At 49.3% G+C, this 9,539-nt stretch overlaps 24 non-coding genes and 2 pseudogenes across 24 annotated transcripts; all 26 read right to left on the reverse strand.

The window, feature by feature from the left end:
• Positions 1-81: 81 nt before the first annotated feature.
• LOC149759289 (5S ribosomal RNA) lies at positions 82-200 on the reverse strand. The gene has a single exon (XR_016404358.1). It is a non-coding gene; the product is annotated as a 5S ribosomal RNA (ribosomal RNA).
• Positions 201-446: 246 nt separating this feature from the next.
• LOC149759290 (5S ribosomal RNA) lies at positions 447-565 on the reverse strand. The gene has a single exon (XR_016408441.1). It is a non-coding gene; the product is annotated as a 5S ribosomal RNA (ribosomal RNA).
• Positions 566-811: 246 nt separating this feature from the next.
• LOC149759291 (5S ribosomal RNA) lies at positions 812-930 on the reverse strand. The gene has a single exon (XR_016411935.1). It is a non-coding gene; the product is annotated as a 5S ribosomal RNA (ribosomal RNA).
• A 246-nt stretch (positions 931-1,176) lies between these two features.
• LOC149759292 (5S ribosomal RNA) lies at positions 1,177-1,295 on the reverse strand. Its single transcript, XR_016409149.1, has one exon. It is a non-coding gene; the product is annotated as a 5S ribosomal RNA (ribosomal RNA).
• Positions 1,296-1,541: 246 nt separating this feature from the next.
• Positions 1,542-1,660, reverse strand: LOC149759293 (5S ribosomal RNA). The gene has a single exon (XR_016409150.1). It is a non-coding gene; the product is annotated as a 5S ribosomal RNA (ribosomal RNA).
• A 247-nt stretch (positions 1,661-1,907) lies between these two features.
• Positions 1,908-2,026, reverse strand: LOC149759294 (5S ribosomal RNA). The gene has a single exon (XR_016411936.1). It is a non-coding gene; the product is annotated as a 5S ribosomal RNA (ribosomal RNA).
• A 246-nt stretch (positions 2,027-2,272) lies between these two features.
• Positions 2,273-2,391, reverse strand: LOC149759295 (5S ribosomal RNA). The gene has a single exon (XR_016401564.1). It is a non-coding gene; the product is annotated as a 5S ribosomal RNA (ribosomal RNA).
• Positions 2,392-2,636: 245 nt separating this feature from the next.
• Positions 2,637-2,755, reverse strand: LOC149759296 (5S ribosomal RNA). Its single transcript, XR_016408742.1, has one exon. It is a non-coding gene; the product is annotated as a 5S ribosomal RNA (ribosomal RNA).
• A 246-nt stretch (positions 2,756-3,001) lies between these two features.
• LOC149759297 (5S ribosomal RNA) lies at positions 3,002-3,120 on the reverse strand. Its single transcript, XR_016402225.1, has one exon. It is a non-coding gene; the product is annotated as a 5S ribosomal RNA (ribosomal RNA).
• Positions 3,121-3,366: 246 nt separating this feature from the next.
• Positions 3,367-3,485, reverse strand: LOC149759298 (5S ribosomal RNA). The gene has a single exon (XR_016400927.1). It is a non-coding gene; the product is annotated as a 5S ribosomal RNA (ribosomal RNA).
• Positions 3,486-3,731: 246 nt separating this feature from the next.
• Positions 3,732-3,850, reverse strand: LOC149759299 (5S ribosomal RNA). The gene has a single exon (XR_016409151.1). It is a non-coding gene; the product is annotated as a 5S ribosomal RNA (ribosomal RNA).
• A 247-nt stretch (positions 3,851-4,097) lies between these two features.
• Positions 4,098-4,216, reverse strand: LOC149759300 (5S ribosomal RNA). The gene has a single exon (XR_016411937.1). It is a non-coding gene; the product is annotated as a 5S ribosomal RNA (ribosomal RNA).
• Positions 4,217-4,462: 246 nt separating this feature from the next.
• LOC149759301 (5S ribosomal RNA) lies at positions 4,463-4,581 on the reverse strand. The gene has a single exon (XR_016401565.1). It is a non-coding gene; the product is annotated as a 5S ribosomal RNA (ribosomal RNA).
• Positions 4,582-4,826: 245 nt separating this feature from the next.
• On the reverse strand, positions 4,827-4,945 carry LOC149759302 (5S ribosomal RNA; annotated as a pseudogene).
• A 247-nt stretch (positions 4,946-5,192) lies between these two features.
• LOC149759303 (5S ribosomal RNA) lies at positions 5,193-5,311 on the reverse strand. The gene has a single exon (XR_016405645.1). It is a non-coding gene; the product is annotated as a 5S ribosomal RNA (ribosomal RNA).
• Positions 5,312-5,557: 246 nt separating this feature from the next.
• Positions 5,558-5,676, reverse strand: LOC149759304 (5S ribosomal RNA). Its single transcript, XR_016409152.1, has one exon. It is a non-coding gene; the product is annotated as a 5S ribosomal RNA (ribosomal RNA).
• A 246-nt stretch (positions 5,677-5,922) lies between these two features.
• LOC149759305 (5S ribosomal RNA) lies at positions 5,923-6,041 on the reverse strand. The gene has a single exon (XR_016412725.1). It is a non-coding gene; the product is annotated as a 5S ribosomal RNA (ribosomal RNA).
• A 245-nt stretch (positions 6,042-6,286) lies between these two features.
• Positions 6,287-6,405, reverse strand: LOC149759306 (5S ribosomal RNA; annotated as a pseudogene).
• Positions 6,406-6,651: 246 nt separating this feature from the next.
• Positions 6,652-6,770, reverse strand: LOC149759307 (5S ribosomal RNA). The gene has a single exon (XR_016405646.1). It is a non-coding gene; the product is annotated as a 5S ribosomal RNA (ribosomal RNA).
• Positions 6,771-7,016: 246 nt separating this feature from the next.
• On the reverse strand, positions 7,017-7,135 carry LOC149759308 (5S ribosomal RNA). The gene has a single exon (XR_016403377.1). It is a non-coding gene; the product is annotated as a 5S ribosomal RNA (ribosomal RNA).
• A 246-nt stretch (positions 7,136-7,381) lies between these two features.
• Positions 7,382-7,500, reverse strand: LOC149759309 (5S ribosomal RNA). Its single transcript, XR_016411938.1, has one exon. It is a non-coding gene; the product is annotated as a 5S ribosomal RNA (ribosomal RNA).
• Positions 7,501-7,746: 246 nt separating this feature from the next.
• On the reverse strand, positions 7,747-7,865 carry LOC149759310 (5S ribosomal RNA). Its single transcript, XR_016411940.1, has one exon. It is a non-coding gene; the product is annotated as a 5S ribosomal RNA (ribosomal RNA).
• A 246-nt stretch (positions 7,866-8,111) lies between these two features.
• On the reverse strand, positions 8,112-8,230 carry LOC149759311 (5S ribosomal RNA). Its single transcript, XR_016411941.1, has one exon. It is a non-coding gene; the product is annotated as a 5S ribosomal RNA (ribosomal RNA).
• Positions 8,231-8,476: 246 nt separating this feature from the next.
• Positions 8,477-8,595, reverse strand: LOC149759312 (5S ribosomal RNA). The gene has a single exon (XR_016411942.1). It is a non-coding gene; the product is annotated as a 5S ribosomal RNA (ribosomal RNA).
• Positions 8,596-8,841: 246 nt separating this feature from the next.
• On the reverse strand, positions 8,842-8,960 carry LOC149759313 (5S ribosomal RNA). Its single transcript, XR_016411943.1, has one exon. It is a non-coding gene; the product is annotated as a 5S ribosomal RNA (ribosomal RNA).
• Positions 8,961-9,206: 246 nt separating this feature from the next.
• LOC149759314 (5S ribosomal RNA) lies at positions 9,207-9,325 on the reverse strand. The gene has a single exon (XR_016412726.1). It is a non-coding gene; the product is annotated as a 5S ribosomal RNA (ribosomal RNA).
• Positions 9,326-9,539: the final 214 nt, after the last annotated feature.

Raw genomic sequence — 9,539 nt, forward strand, 5'->3', positions numbered from 1 at the left:
TTATCCGAAGAGGAAAAGACAAAAGCCGAAAAATAAAAAATAAATGTTATCAAAAAATAAAAAAGCGGGCAAAAAATAAAAGGGGTGCAACACGAGGACTTCCCATGGGGTCACCCATCCTAGTACTACTCTCGCCCAAGCACGCTTAACTGCAGAGTTCTCATGGGATCCGGTGCATTAGTGCTGGTATGATCGCACCCATGACATGCCCTTCGAAACTCCCTTTTATGACAAAGCAGCAGACCTCGACGGCCCGAGACATTCGCGCTGCCGGGGCCGTTCTGGCGTATGATTCAACGCGCTGTTCCGCTATGCGGCATGGCACCGCCAGTCTCCGGACTCAGTTTATTTTCGGGGGGAAAAAATTATCCGAAGAGGAAAAGCCAAAAGCCAAAAAATTAAAAATAAATATTATCGAAAAATAAAAAAGCGGGCAAAAAATAAAAAGGGTGCAACACGAGGACTTCCCAGGGGGTCACCCATCCTAGTACTTCTCTCGCCCTAGCACGCTTAACTGCGGAGTTATGATGGGATCCGGTGCATTAGTGCTGGTATGATCGCAGCCATGACATGCCCATCGAAACTCCCTTTTATGACAAAGCAGCAGACCGCGACGGCCCGAGACATTCGCGCTGCCGGGGCCGTTCTGGCGTAGGATTCAACGCGCTGTTCCGCTATGCGGCATGGCACCGCCAGTCTCCGGACTCAGTTTATTGTCGGAGGAAAAAAATTATCCGAAGAGGAAAAGCCAAAAGCCGAAAAATTAAAAATAAATATTATCAAAAAATAAAAAAGCGGGCAAAAAATAAAAAGGGTGCAACACGAGGACTTCCCAGGGGGTCACCCATCCTAGTACTACTCTCGCCCAAGCACGCTTAACTGCGGAGTTCTGATGGGATCCGGTGCATTAGTGCTGGTATGATCGCACCCAAGACATGCCCTTCGAAACTCCCTTTTAATACAAAGCAGCGGACCTCGACGGACCGAGACATTCGCGCTGCCGGAGCCGTTCTGGCGTATGGTTCAACGCGCTGTTCCGCTATGCGGCATGGCACCGCCAGTCTCCGGACTCAGTTTATTTTCGGGGGGAAAAAATTATCCGAAGAGGAAAAGCCAAAAGCCAAAAAATTAAAAATAAATATTATCAAAAAATAAAAAAGCGGGCAAAAAATAAAAGGGGTGCAACACGAGGACTTCCCAGGGGGTCACCCATCCTAGTACTACTCTCGCCCAAGCACGCTTAACTGCGGAGTTCTGATGGGATCCGGTGCATTAGTGCTGGTATGATCGCACCCATGACATGCCCATCGAAACACCCTTTTATGACATAGCAGCAGACCTCGACGGCCCGAGACATTCGCGCTGCCGGGGCCGTTCTGGCGTAGGATTCAACGCGCTGTTCCGCTATGCGGCATGGCACCGCGAGTCTCCGGACTCAGTTTATTTTCGGGGGAAAAAAATTATCCGAAGAGGAAAAGCCAAAAGCCGAAAAATTAAAAATAAATGTTATCAAAAAATAAAAAAGCGGGCAAAAAATAAAAGGGGTGCAACACGAGGACTTCCCAGGGGGTCACCCATCCTAGTACTACTCTCGCCCAAGCACGCTTAACTGCGGAGTTCTGATGGGATCCGGTGCATTAGTGCTGGTATGATCGCACCCATGATATGCCCTTCGAAACTCCCTTTTATGCCAAAGCAGCAGACCTCGACGGCCCGAGACATTCGCGCTGCCGGGGCCGTTCTGGCGTAGGATTCAACGCGCTGGTCCCGCTATGCGGCATGGCACCGCCAGTCTCCGGACACAGTTTATTGTCGGGGGAAAAAAATTATCCGAAGAGGAAAAGCCAAAAGCCAAAAAATTAAAAATAAATATTATCAAAAAATAAAAAAGCGGGCAAAAAATAAAAAGGGTGCAACACGAGGACTTCCCAGGGGGTCACCCATCCTAGTACTACTCTCGCCCAAGCACGCTTAACTGCGGAGTTCTGATGGGATCCGGTGCATTAGTGCTGGTATGATCGCACCCAAGGCATGCCCTTCGAAACTCCCTTTTATGACAAAGCAGCAGAACTCGACGGCCCGAGACATTCGCGCTGCCGGGGCCGTTCTGGCGTAGGATTCAACACGCTGTTCCGCTATGCGGCATGGCACCGCCAGTCTCCGGACTCAGTTTATTTTCGGGGGAAAAAAATTATCCGAAGAGGAAAAGACAAAAGCCGAAAAATAAAAAATAAATGTTATCAAAAAATAAAAAAGCGGGCAAAAAATAAAAGGGGTGCAACACGAGGACTTCCCAGGGGGTCACCCATCCTAGTACTACTCACGCCCAAGCACGCTTAACTGCAGAGTTCTGATGGGATCCGGTGCATTAGTGCTGGTATGATCGCACCCGTGACATGCCCTTCGAAACTCCCTTTTATGACAAAGCAGCAGACCTCGACGGCCTGAGACATTCGCGCTGTCGGGGCCGTTCTGGCTATGATTCAACGCGCTGTTCCGCTATGCGGCATGGCACCGCTAGTCTCCGGACTCAGTTTATTTTCGGGGGGAAAAAATTATCCGAAGAGGAAAAGCCAAAAGCCAAAAAATTAAAAATAAATATTATCAAAAAATAAAAAAGCGGGCAAAAAATAAAAAGGGTGCAACACGAGGACTTCCCAGGGGGTCACCCATCCTAGTACTTCTCTCGCCCAAGCACGCTTAACTGCGGAGTTATGATGGGATCCGGTGCATTAGTGCTGGTATGATCGCAGCCATGACATGCCCTTCGAAACTCCCTTTTATGACAAAGCAGCAGACCGCGACGGCCCGAGACATTCGCGCTGCCGGGGCCGTTCTGGCGTAGGATTCAACGCGCTGTTCCGCTATGCGGCATGGCACCGCCAGTCTCCGGACTCAGTTTATTGTCGGAGGAAAAAAATTATCCGAAGAGGAAAAGCCAAAAGCCGAAAAATTAAAAATAAATATTATCAAAAAATAAAAAAGCGGGCAAAAAATAAAAAGGGTGCAACACGAGGACTTCCCAGGGGGTCACCCATCCTAGTACTACTCTCGCCCAAGCACGCTTAACTGCGGAGTTCTGATGGAATCCGGTGCATTAGTGCTGGTATGATCGCACCCAAGACATGCCCTTCGAAACTCCCTTTTAATACAAAGCAGCAGACCTCGACGGCCCGAGACATTCGCGCTGCCGGGGCCGTTCTGGCGTATGGTTCAACGCGCTGTTCCGCTATGCGGCATGGCACCGCCAGTCTCCGGACTCAGTTTATTTTCGGGGGGAAAAAATTATCCGAAGAGGAAAAGCCAAAAGCCAAAAAATTAAAAATAAATATTATCAAAAAATAAAAAAGCGGGCAAAAAATAAAAGGGGCGCAACACGAGGACTTCCCAGGGGGTCACCCATCCTAGTACTACTCTCGCCCAAGCACGCTTAACTGCGGAGTTCTGATGGGATCCGGTGCATTAGTGCTGGTATGATCGCACCCATGACATGCCCATCGAAACACCCTTTTATGACATAGCAGCAGACCTCGACGGCCCGAGACATTCGCGCTGCCGGGGCCGTTCTGGCGTAGGATTCAACGCGCTGTTCCGCTATGCGGCATGGCACCGCGAGTCTCCGGACTCAGTTTATTTTCGGGGGAAAAAAATTATCCGAAGAGGAAAAGCCAAAAGCCGAAAAATTAAAAATAAATGTTATCAAAAAATAAAAAAGCGGGCAAAAAATAAAAGGGGTGCAACACGAGGACTTCCCAGGGGGTCACCCATCCTAGTACTACTCTCGCCCAAGCACGCTTAACTGCGGAGTTCTGATGGGATCCGGTGCATTAGTGCTGGTATGATCGCACCCATGATATGCCCTTCGAAACTCCCTTTTATGACAAAGCAGCAGACCTCGACGGCCCGAGACATTCGCGCTGCCGGGGCCGTTCTGGCGTAGGATTCAACGCGCTGGTCCCGCTATGCGGCATGGCACCGCCAGTCTCCGGACTCAGTTTATTGTCGGGGGAAAAAAATTATCCGAAGAGGAAAAGCCAAAAGCCAAAAAATTAAAAATAAATATTATCAAAAAATAAAAAAGCGGGCAAAAAATAAAAAGGGTGCAACACGAGGACTTCCCAGGGGGTCACCCATCCTAGTACTACTCTCGCCCAAGCACGCTTAACTGCGGAGTTCTGATGGGATCCGGTGCATTAGTGCTGGTATGATCGCACCCAAGGCATGCCCTTCGAAACTCCCTTTTATGACAAAGCAGCAGAACTCGACGGCCCGAGACATTCGCGCTGCCGGGGCCGTTCTGGCGTAGGATTCAACACGCTGTTCCGCTATGCGGCATGGCACCGCCAGTCTCCGGACTCAGTTTATTTTCGGGGGAAAAAAATTATCCGAAGAGGAAAAGACAAAAGCCGAAAAATAAAAAATAAATGTTATCAAAAAATAAAAAAGCGGGCAAAAAATAAAAGGGGTGCAACACGAGGACTTCCCAGGGGGTCACCCATCCTAGTACTACTCACGCCCAAGCACGCTTAACTGCAGAGTTCTGATGGGATCCGGTGCATTAGTGCTGGTATGATCGCACCCGTGACATGCCCTTCGAAACTCCCTTTTATGACAAAGCAGCAGACCTCGACGGCCCGAGACATTCGCGCTGCCGGGGCCGTTCTGGCTATGATTCAACGCGCTGTTCCGCTATGCGGCATGGCACCGCCAGTCTCCGGACTCAGTTTATTTTCGGGGGGAAAAAATTATTCGAAGAGGAAAAGCCAAAAGCCAAAAAATTAAAAATAAATATTATCAAAAAATAAAAAAGCGGGCAAAAAATAAAAAGGGTGCAACACGAGGACTTCCCAGGGGGTCACCCATCCTAGTACTTCTCTCGCCCAAGCACGCTTAACTGCGGAGTTATGATCGGATCCGGTGCATTAGTGCTGGTATGATCGCACCCATGACATGCACTTCGAAACTCCCTTTTATGGCAAAGCAGCAGACCTCGACGGCCCGAGACATTCGCGCTGCCGGGGCCGTTCTGGCGTAGAATTCAACGCGCTGGTCCCGCTATGCGGCATGGCACCGCCAGTCTCCGGACTTAGTTTATTTTCGGGGAAAAAAAATTATCCGAAGAGGAAAAGCCAAAAGCCAAAAAATTAAAAATAAATATTATCAAAAAATAAAAAAGCGGGCAAAAAATAAAAGGGGTACAACACGAGGACTTCCCAGGGGGTCACCCATCCCAGTACTACTCTCGCCCAAGCACGCTTAACTGCTGAGTTCTGATGGGATCCGGTGCATTAGTGCTGGTATGATCGCACCCATGACATGCCCATCGAAACACCCTTTTATGACAAAGCAGCAGACCTCGACGGCCCGAGACATTCGCGCTGCCGGGGCCGTTCTGGCGTAGGATTCAACGCGCTGTTCCGCTATGCGGCATGGCACCGCGAGTCTCCGGACTCAGTTTATTTTCGGGGGAAAAAAATTATCCGAAGAGGAAAAGCCAAAAGCCGAAAAATTAAAAATAAATGTTATCAAAAAATAAAAAAGCGGGCAAAAAATAAAAGGGGTGCAACACGAGGACTTCCCAGGGGGTCACCCATCCTAGTACTACTCTCGCCCAAGCACGCTTAACTGCGGAGTTCTGATGGGATCCGGTGCATTAGTGCTGGTATGATCGCACCCATGATATGCCCTTCGAAACACCCTTTTATGACAAAGCAGCAGACCTCGACGGCCCGAGACATTCGCGCTGTCGGGGCCGTTCTGGCGTAGGATTCAACGCGCTATTCCGCTATGCGGCATGGCACCGCGAGTCTCCGGACTCAGTTTATTTTCGAGGGAAAAAAATTATCCGAAGAGGAAAAGCCAAAAGCCGAAAAATTAAAAATAAATATTATCAAAAAATAAAAAAGCGGGCAAAAAATAAAAAGGGTGCAACACGAGGACTTCCCAGGGGGTCACCCATCATAGTACTACTCTCGCCCAAGCACGCTTAACTGCGGAGTTCTGATGGGATCCGGTGCATTAGTGCTGGTATGATCGCACCCGTGACATGCCCTTCGAAACTCCCTTTTATGACAAAGCAGCAGACCTCGACGGCCCGAGACATTCGCACTGCCGGGGCCGTTCTGGCTATGATTCAACGCGCTGTTCCGCTATGCGGCATGGCACCGCCAGTCTCCGGACTCAGTTTATTTTCGGGGGGAAAAAATTATCCGAAGAGGAAAAGCCAAAAGCCAAAAAATTAAAAATAAATATTATCAAAAAATAAAAAAGCGGGCAAAAAATAAAAAGGGTGCAACACGAGGACTTCCCAGGGGGTCACCCATCCTAGTACTTCTCTCGCCCAAGCACGCTTAACTGCGGAGTTATGATCGGATCCGGTGCATTAGTGCTGGTATGATCGCACCCATGACATGCACTTCGAAACTCCCTTTTATGGCAAAGCAGCAGACCTCGACGGCCCGAGACATTCGCGCTGCCGGGGCCGTTCTGGCGTAGAATTCAACGCGCTGGTCCCGCTATGCGGCATGGCACCGCCAGTCTCCGGACTCAGTTTATTTTCGGGGAAAAAAATTATCCGAAGAGGAAAAGCCAAAAGCCAAAAAATTAAAAATAAATATTATCAAAAAATAAAAAAGCGGGCAAAAAATAAAAGGGGTACAACACGAGGACTTCCCAGGGGGTCACCCATCCCAGTACTACTCTCGCCCAAGCACGCTTAACTGCTGAGTTCTGATGGGATCCGGTGCATTAGTGCTGGTATGATCGCACCCATGACATGCCCATCGAAACACCCTTTTATGACAAAGCAGCAGACCTCGACGGCCCGAGACATTCGCGCTGCCGGGGCCGTTCTGGCGTAGGATTCAACGCGCTGTTCCGCTATGCGGCATGGCACCGCGAGTCTCCGGACTCAGTTTATTTTCGGGGGAAAAAAATTATCCGAAGAGGAAAAGCCAAAAGCCGAAAAATTAAAAATAAATGTTATCAAAAAATAAAAAAGCGGGCAAAAAATAAAAGGGGTGCAACACGAGGACTTCCCAGGGGGTCACCCATCCTAGCACTACTCTCGCCCAAGCACGCTTAACTGCGGAGTTCTGATGGGATCCGGTGCATTAGTGCTGGTATGATCGCACCCATGATATGCCCTTCGAAACTCCCTTTTATGACAAAGCAGCAGACCTCGACGGCCCGAGACATTCCCGCTGCCGGGGCCGTTCTGGCGTAGGATTCAACGCGCTATTCCGCTATGCGGCATGGCACCGCGAGTCTCCGGACTCAGTTTATTTTCGAGGGAAAAAAATTATCCGAAGAGGAAAAGCCAAAAGCCGAAAAATTAAAAATAAATATTATCAAAAAATAAAAAAGCGGGCAAAAATTAAAAAGGGTGCAACACGAGGACTTCCCAGGGGGTCACCCATCCTAGTACTACTCTCGCCCAAGCACGCTTAACTGCGGAGTTCTGATGGGATCCGGTGCATTAGTGCTGGTATGATCGCACCCATGACATGCCCATCGAAACACCCTTTTATGACAAAGCAGCAGACCTCGACGGCCCGAGACATTCGCGCTGCCGGGGCCGTTCTGGCGTAGGATTCAACGCGCTGTTCCGCTATGCGGCATGGCACCGCGAGTCTCCGGACTCAGATTATTTTCGGGGGAAAAAAATTATCCGAAGAGGAAAAGCCAAAAGCCGAAAAATTAAAAATAAATATTATCAAAAAATAAAAAAGCGGGCAAAAAATAAAAAGGGTGCAACACGAGGACTTCCCAGGGGGTCACCCATCCTAGTACTACTCTCGCCCAAGCACGCTTAACTGCGGAGTTCTGATGGGATCCGGTGCATTAGTGCTGGTATGATCGCACCCATGACATGCCCATCGAAACACCCTTTTATGACAAAGCAGCAGACCTCGACGGCCCGAGACATTCGCGCTGCCGGGGCCGTTCTGGCGTAGGATTCAACGCGCTGTTCCGCTATGCGGCATGGCACCGCGAGTCTCCGGACTCAGTTTATTTTCGGGGGAAAAAAATTATCCGAAGAGGAAAAGCCAAAAGCCGAAAAATTAAAAATAAATATTATCAAAAAATAAAAAAGCGGGCAAAAAATAAAAAGGGTGCAACACGAGGACTTCCCAGGGGGTCACCCATCCTAGTACTACTCTCGCCCAAGCACGCTTAACTGCGGAGTTCTGATGGGATCCGGTGCATTAGTGCTGGTATGATCGCACCCATGACATGCCCATCGAAACACCCTTTTATGACAAAGCAGCAGACCTCGACGGCCCGAGACATTCGCGCTGCCGGGGCCGTTCTGGCGTAGGATTCAACGCGCTGTTCCGCTATGCGGCATGGCACCGCGAGTCTCCGGACTCAGTTTATTTTCGGGGGAAAAAAATTATCCGAAGAGGAAAAGCCAAAAGCCGAAAAATTAAAAATAAATATTATCAAAAAATAAAAAAGCGGGCAAAAAATAAAAAGGGTGCAACACGAGGACTTCCCAGGGGGTCACCCATCCTAGTACTACTCTCGCCCAAGCACGCTTAACTGCGGAGTTCTGATGGGATCCGGTGCATTAGTGCTGGTATGATCGCACCCATGACATGCCCATCGAAACACCCTTTTATGACAAAGCAGCAGCCCTCGACGGCCCGAGACATTCGCGCTGCCGGGGCCGTTCTGGCGTAGGATTCAACGCGCTGTTCCGCTATGCGGCATGGCACCGCGAGTCTCCGGACTCAGTTTATTTTCGAGGGAAAAAAATTATCCGAAGAGGAAAAGCCAAAAGCCGAAAAATTAAAAATAAATATTATCAAAAAATAAAAAAGCGGGCAAAAAATAAAAAGGGTGCAACACGAGGACTTCCCAGGGGGTCACCCATCCTAGTACTACTCTCGCCCAAGCACGCTTAACTGCGGAGTTCTGATGGGATCCGGTGCATTAGTGCTGGTATGATCGCACCCATGACATGCCCATCGAAACACCCTTTTATGACAAAGCAGCAGCCCTCGACGGCCCGAGACATTCGCGCTGCCGGGGCCGTTCTGGCGTAGGATTCAACGCGCTGTTCCGCTATGCGGCATGGCACCGCGAGTCTCCGGACTCAGTTTATTTTCGAGGGAAAAAAATTATCCGAAGAGGAAAAGCCAAAAGCCGAAAAATTAAAAATAAATATTATCAAAAAATAAAAAAGCGGGCAAAAATTAAAAAGGGTGCAACACGAGGACTTCCCAGGGGGTCACCCATCATAGTACTACTCTCGCCCAAGCACGCTTAACTGCGGAGTTCTGATGGGATCCGGTGCATTAGTGCTGGTATGATCGCACCCATGACATGCCCATCGAAACACCCTTTTATGACAAAGCAGCACACCTCGACGGCCCGAGACATTCGCGCTGCCGGGGCCGTTCTGGCGTAGGATTCAACGCGCTGTTCCGCTATGCGGCATGGCACCGCGAGTCTCCGGACTCAGTTTATTTTCGGGGGAAAAAAATTATCCGAAGAGGAAAAGCCAAAAGCCGAAAAATTAAAAATAAATATTA

This window comes from Phoenix dactylifera, chromosome 4 (assembly GCF_051530095.1).
Source record: "Phoenix dactylifera cultivar Ajwa chromosome 4, Ajwa_hap1_PhDact_Kaust_v1.1, whole genome shotgun sequence".
Taxonomy (NCBI): Eukaryota; Viridiplantae; Streptophyta; class Magnoliopsida; order Arecales; family Arecaceae; genus Phoenix; species Phoenix dactylifera.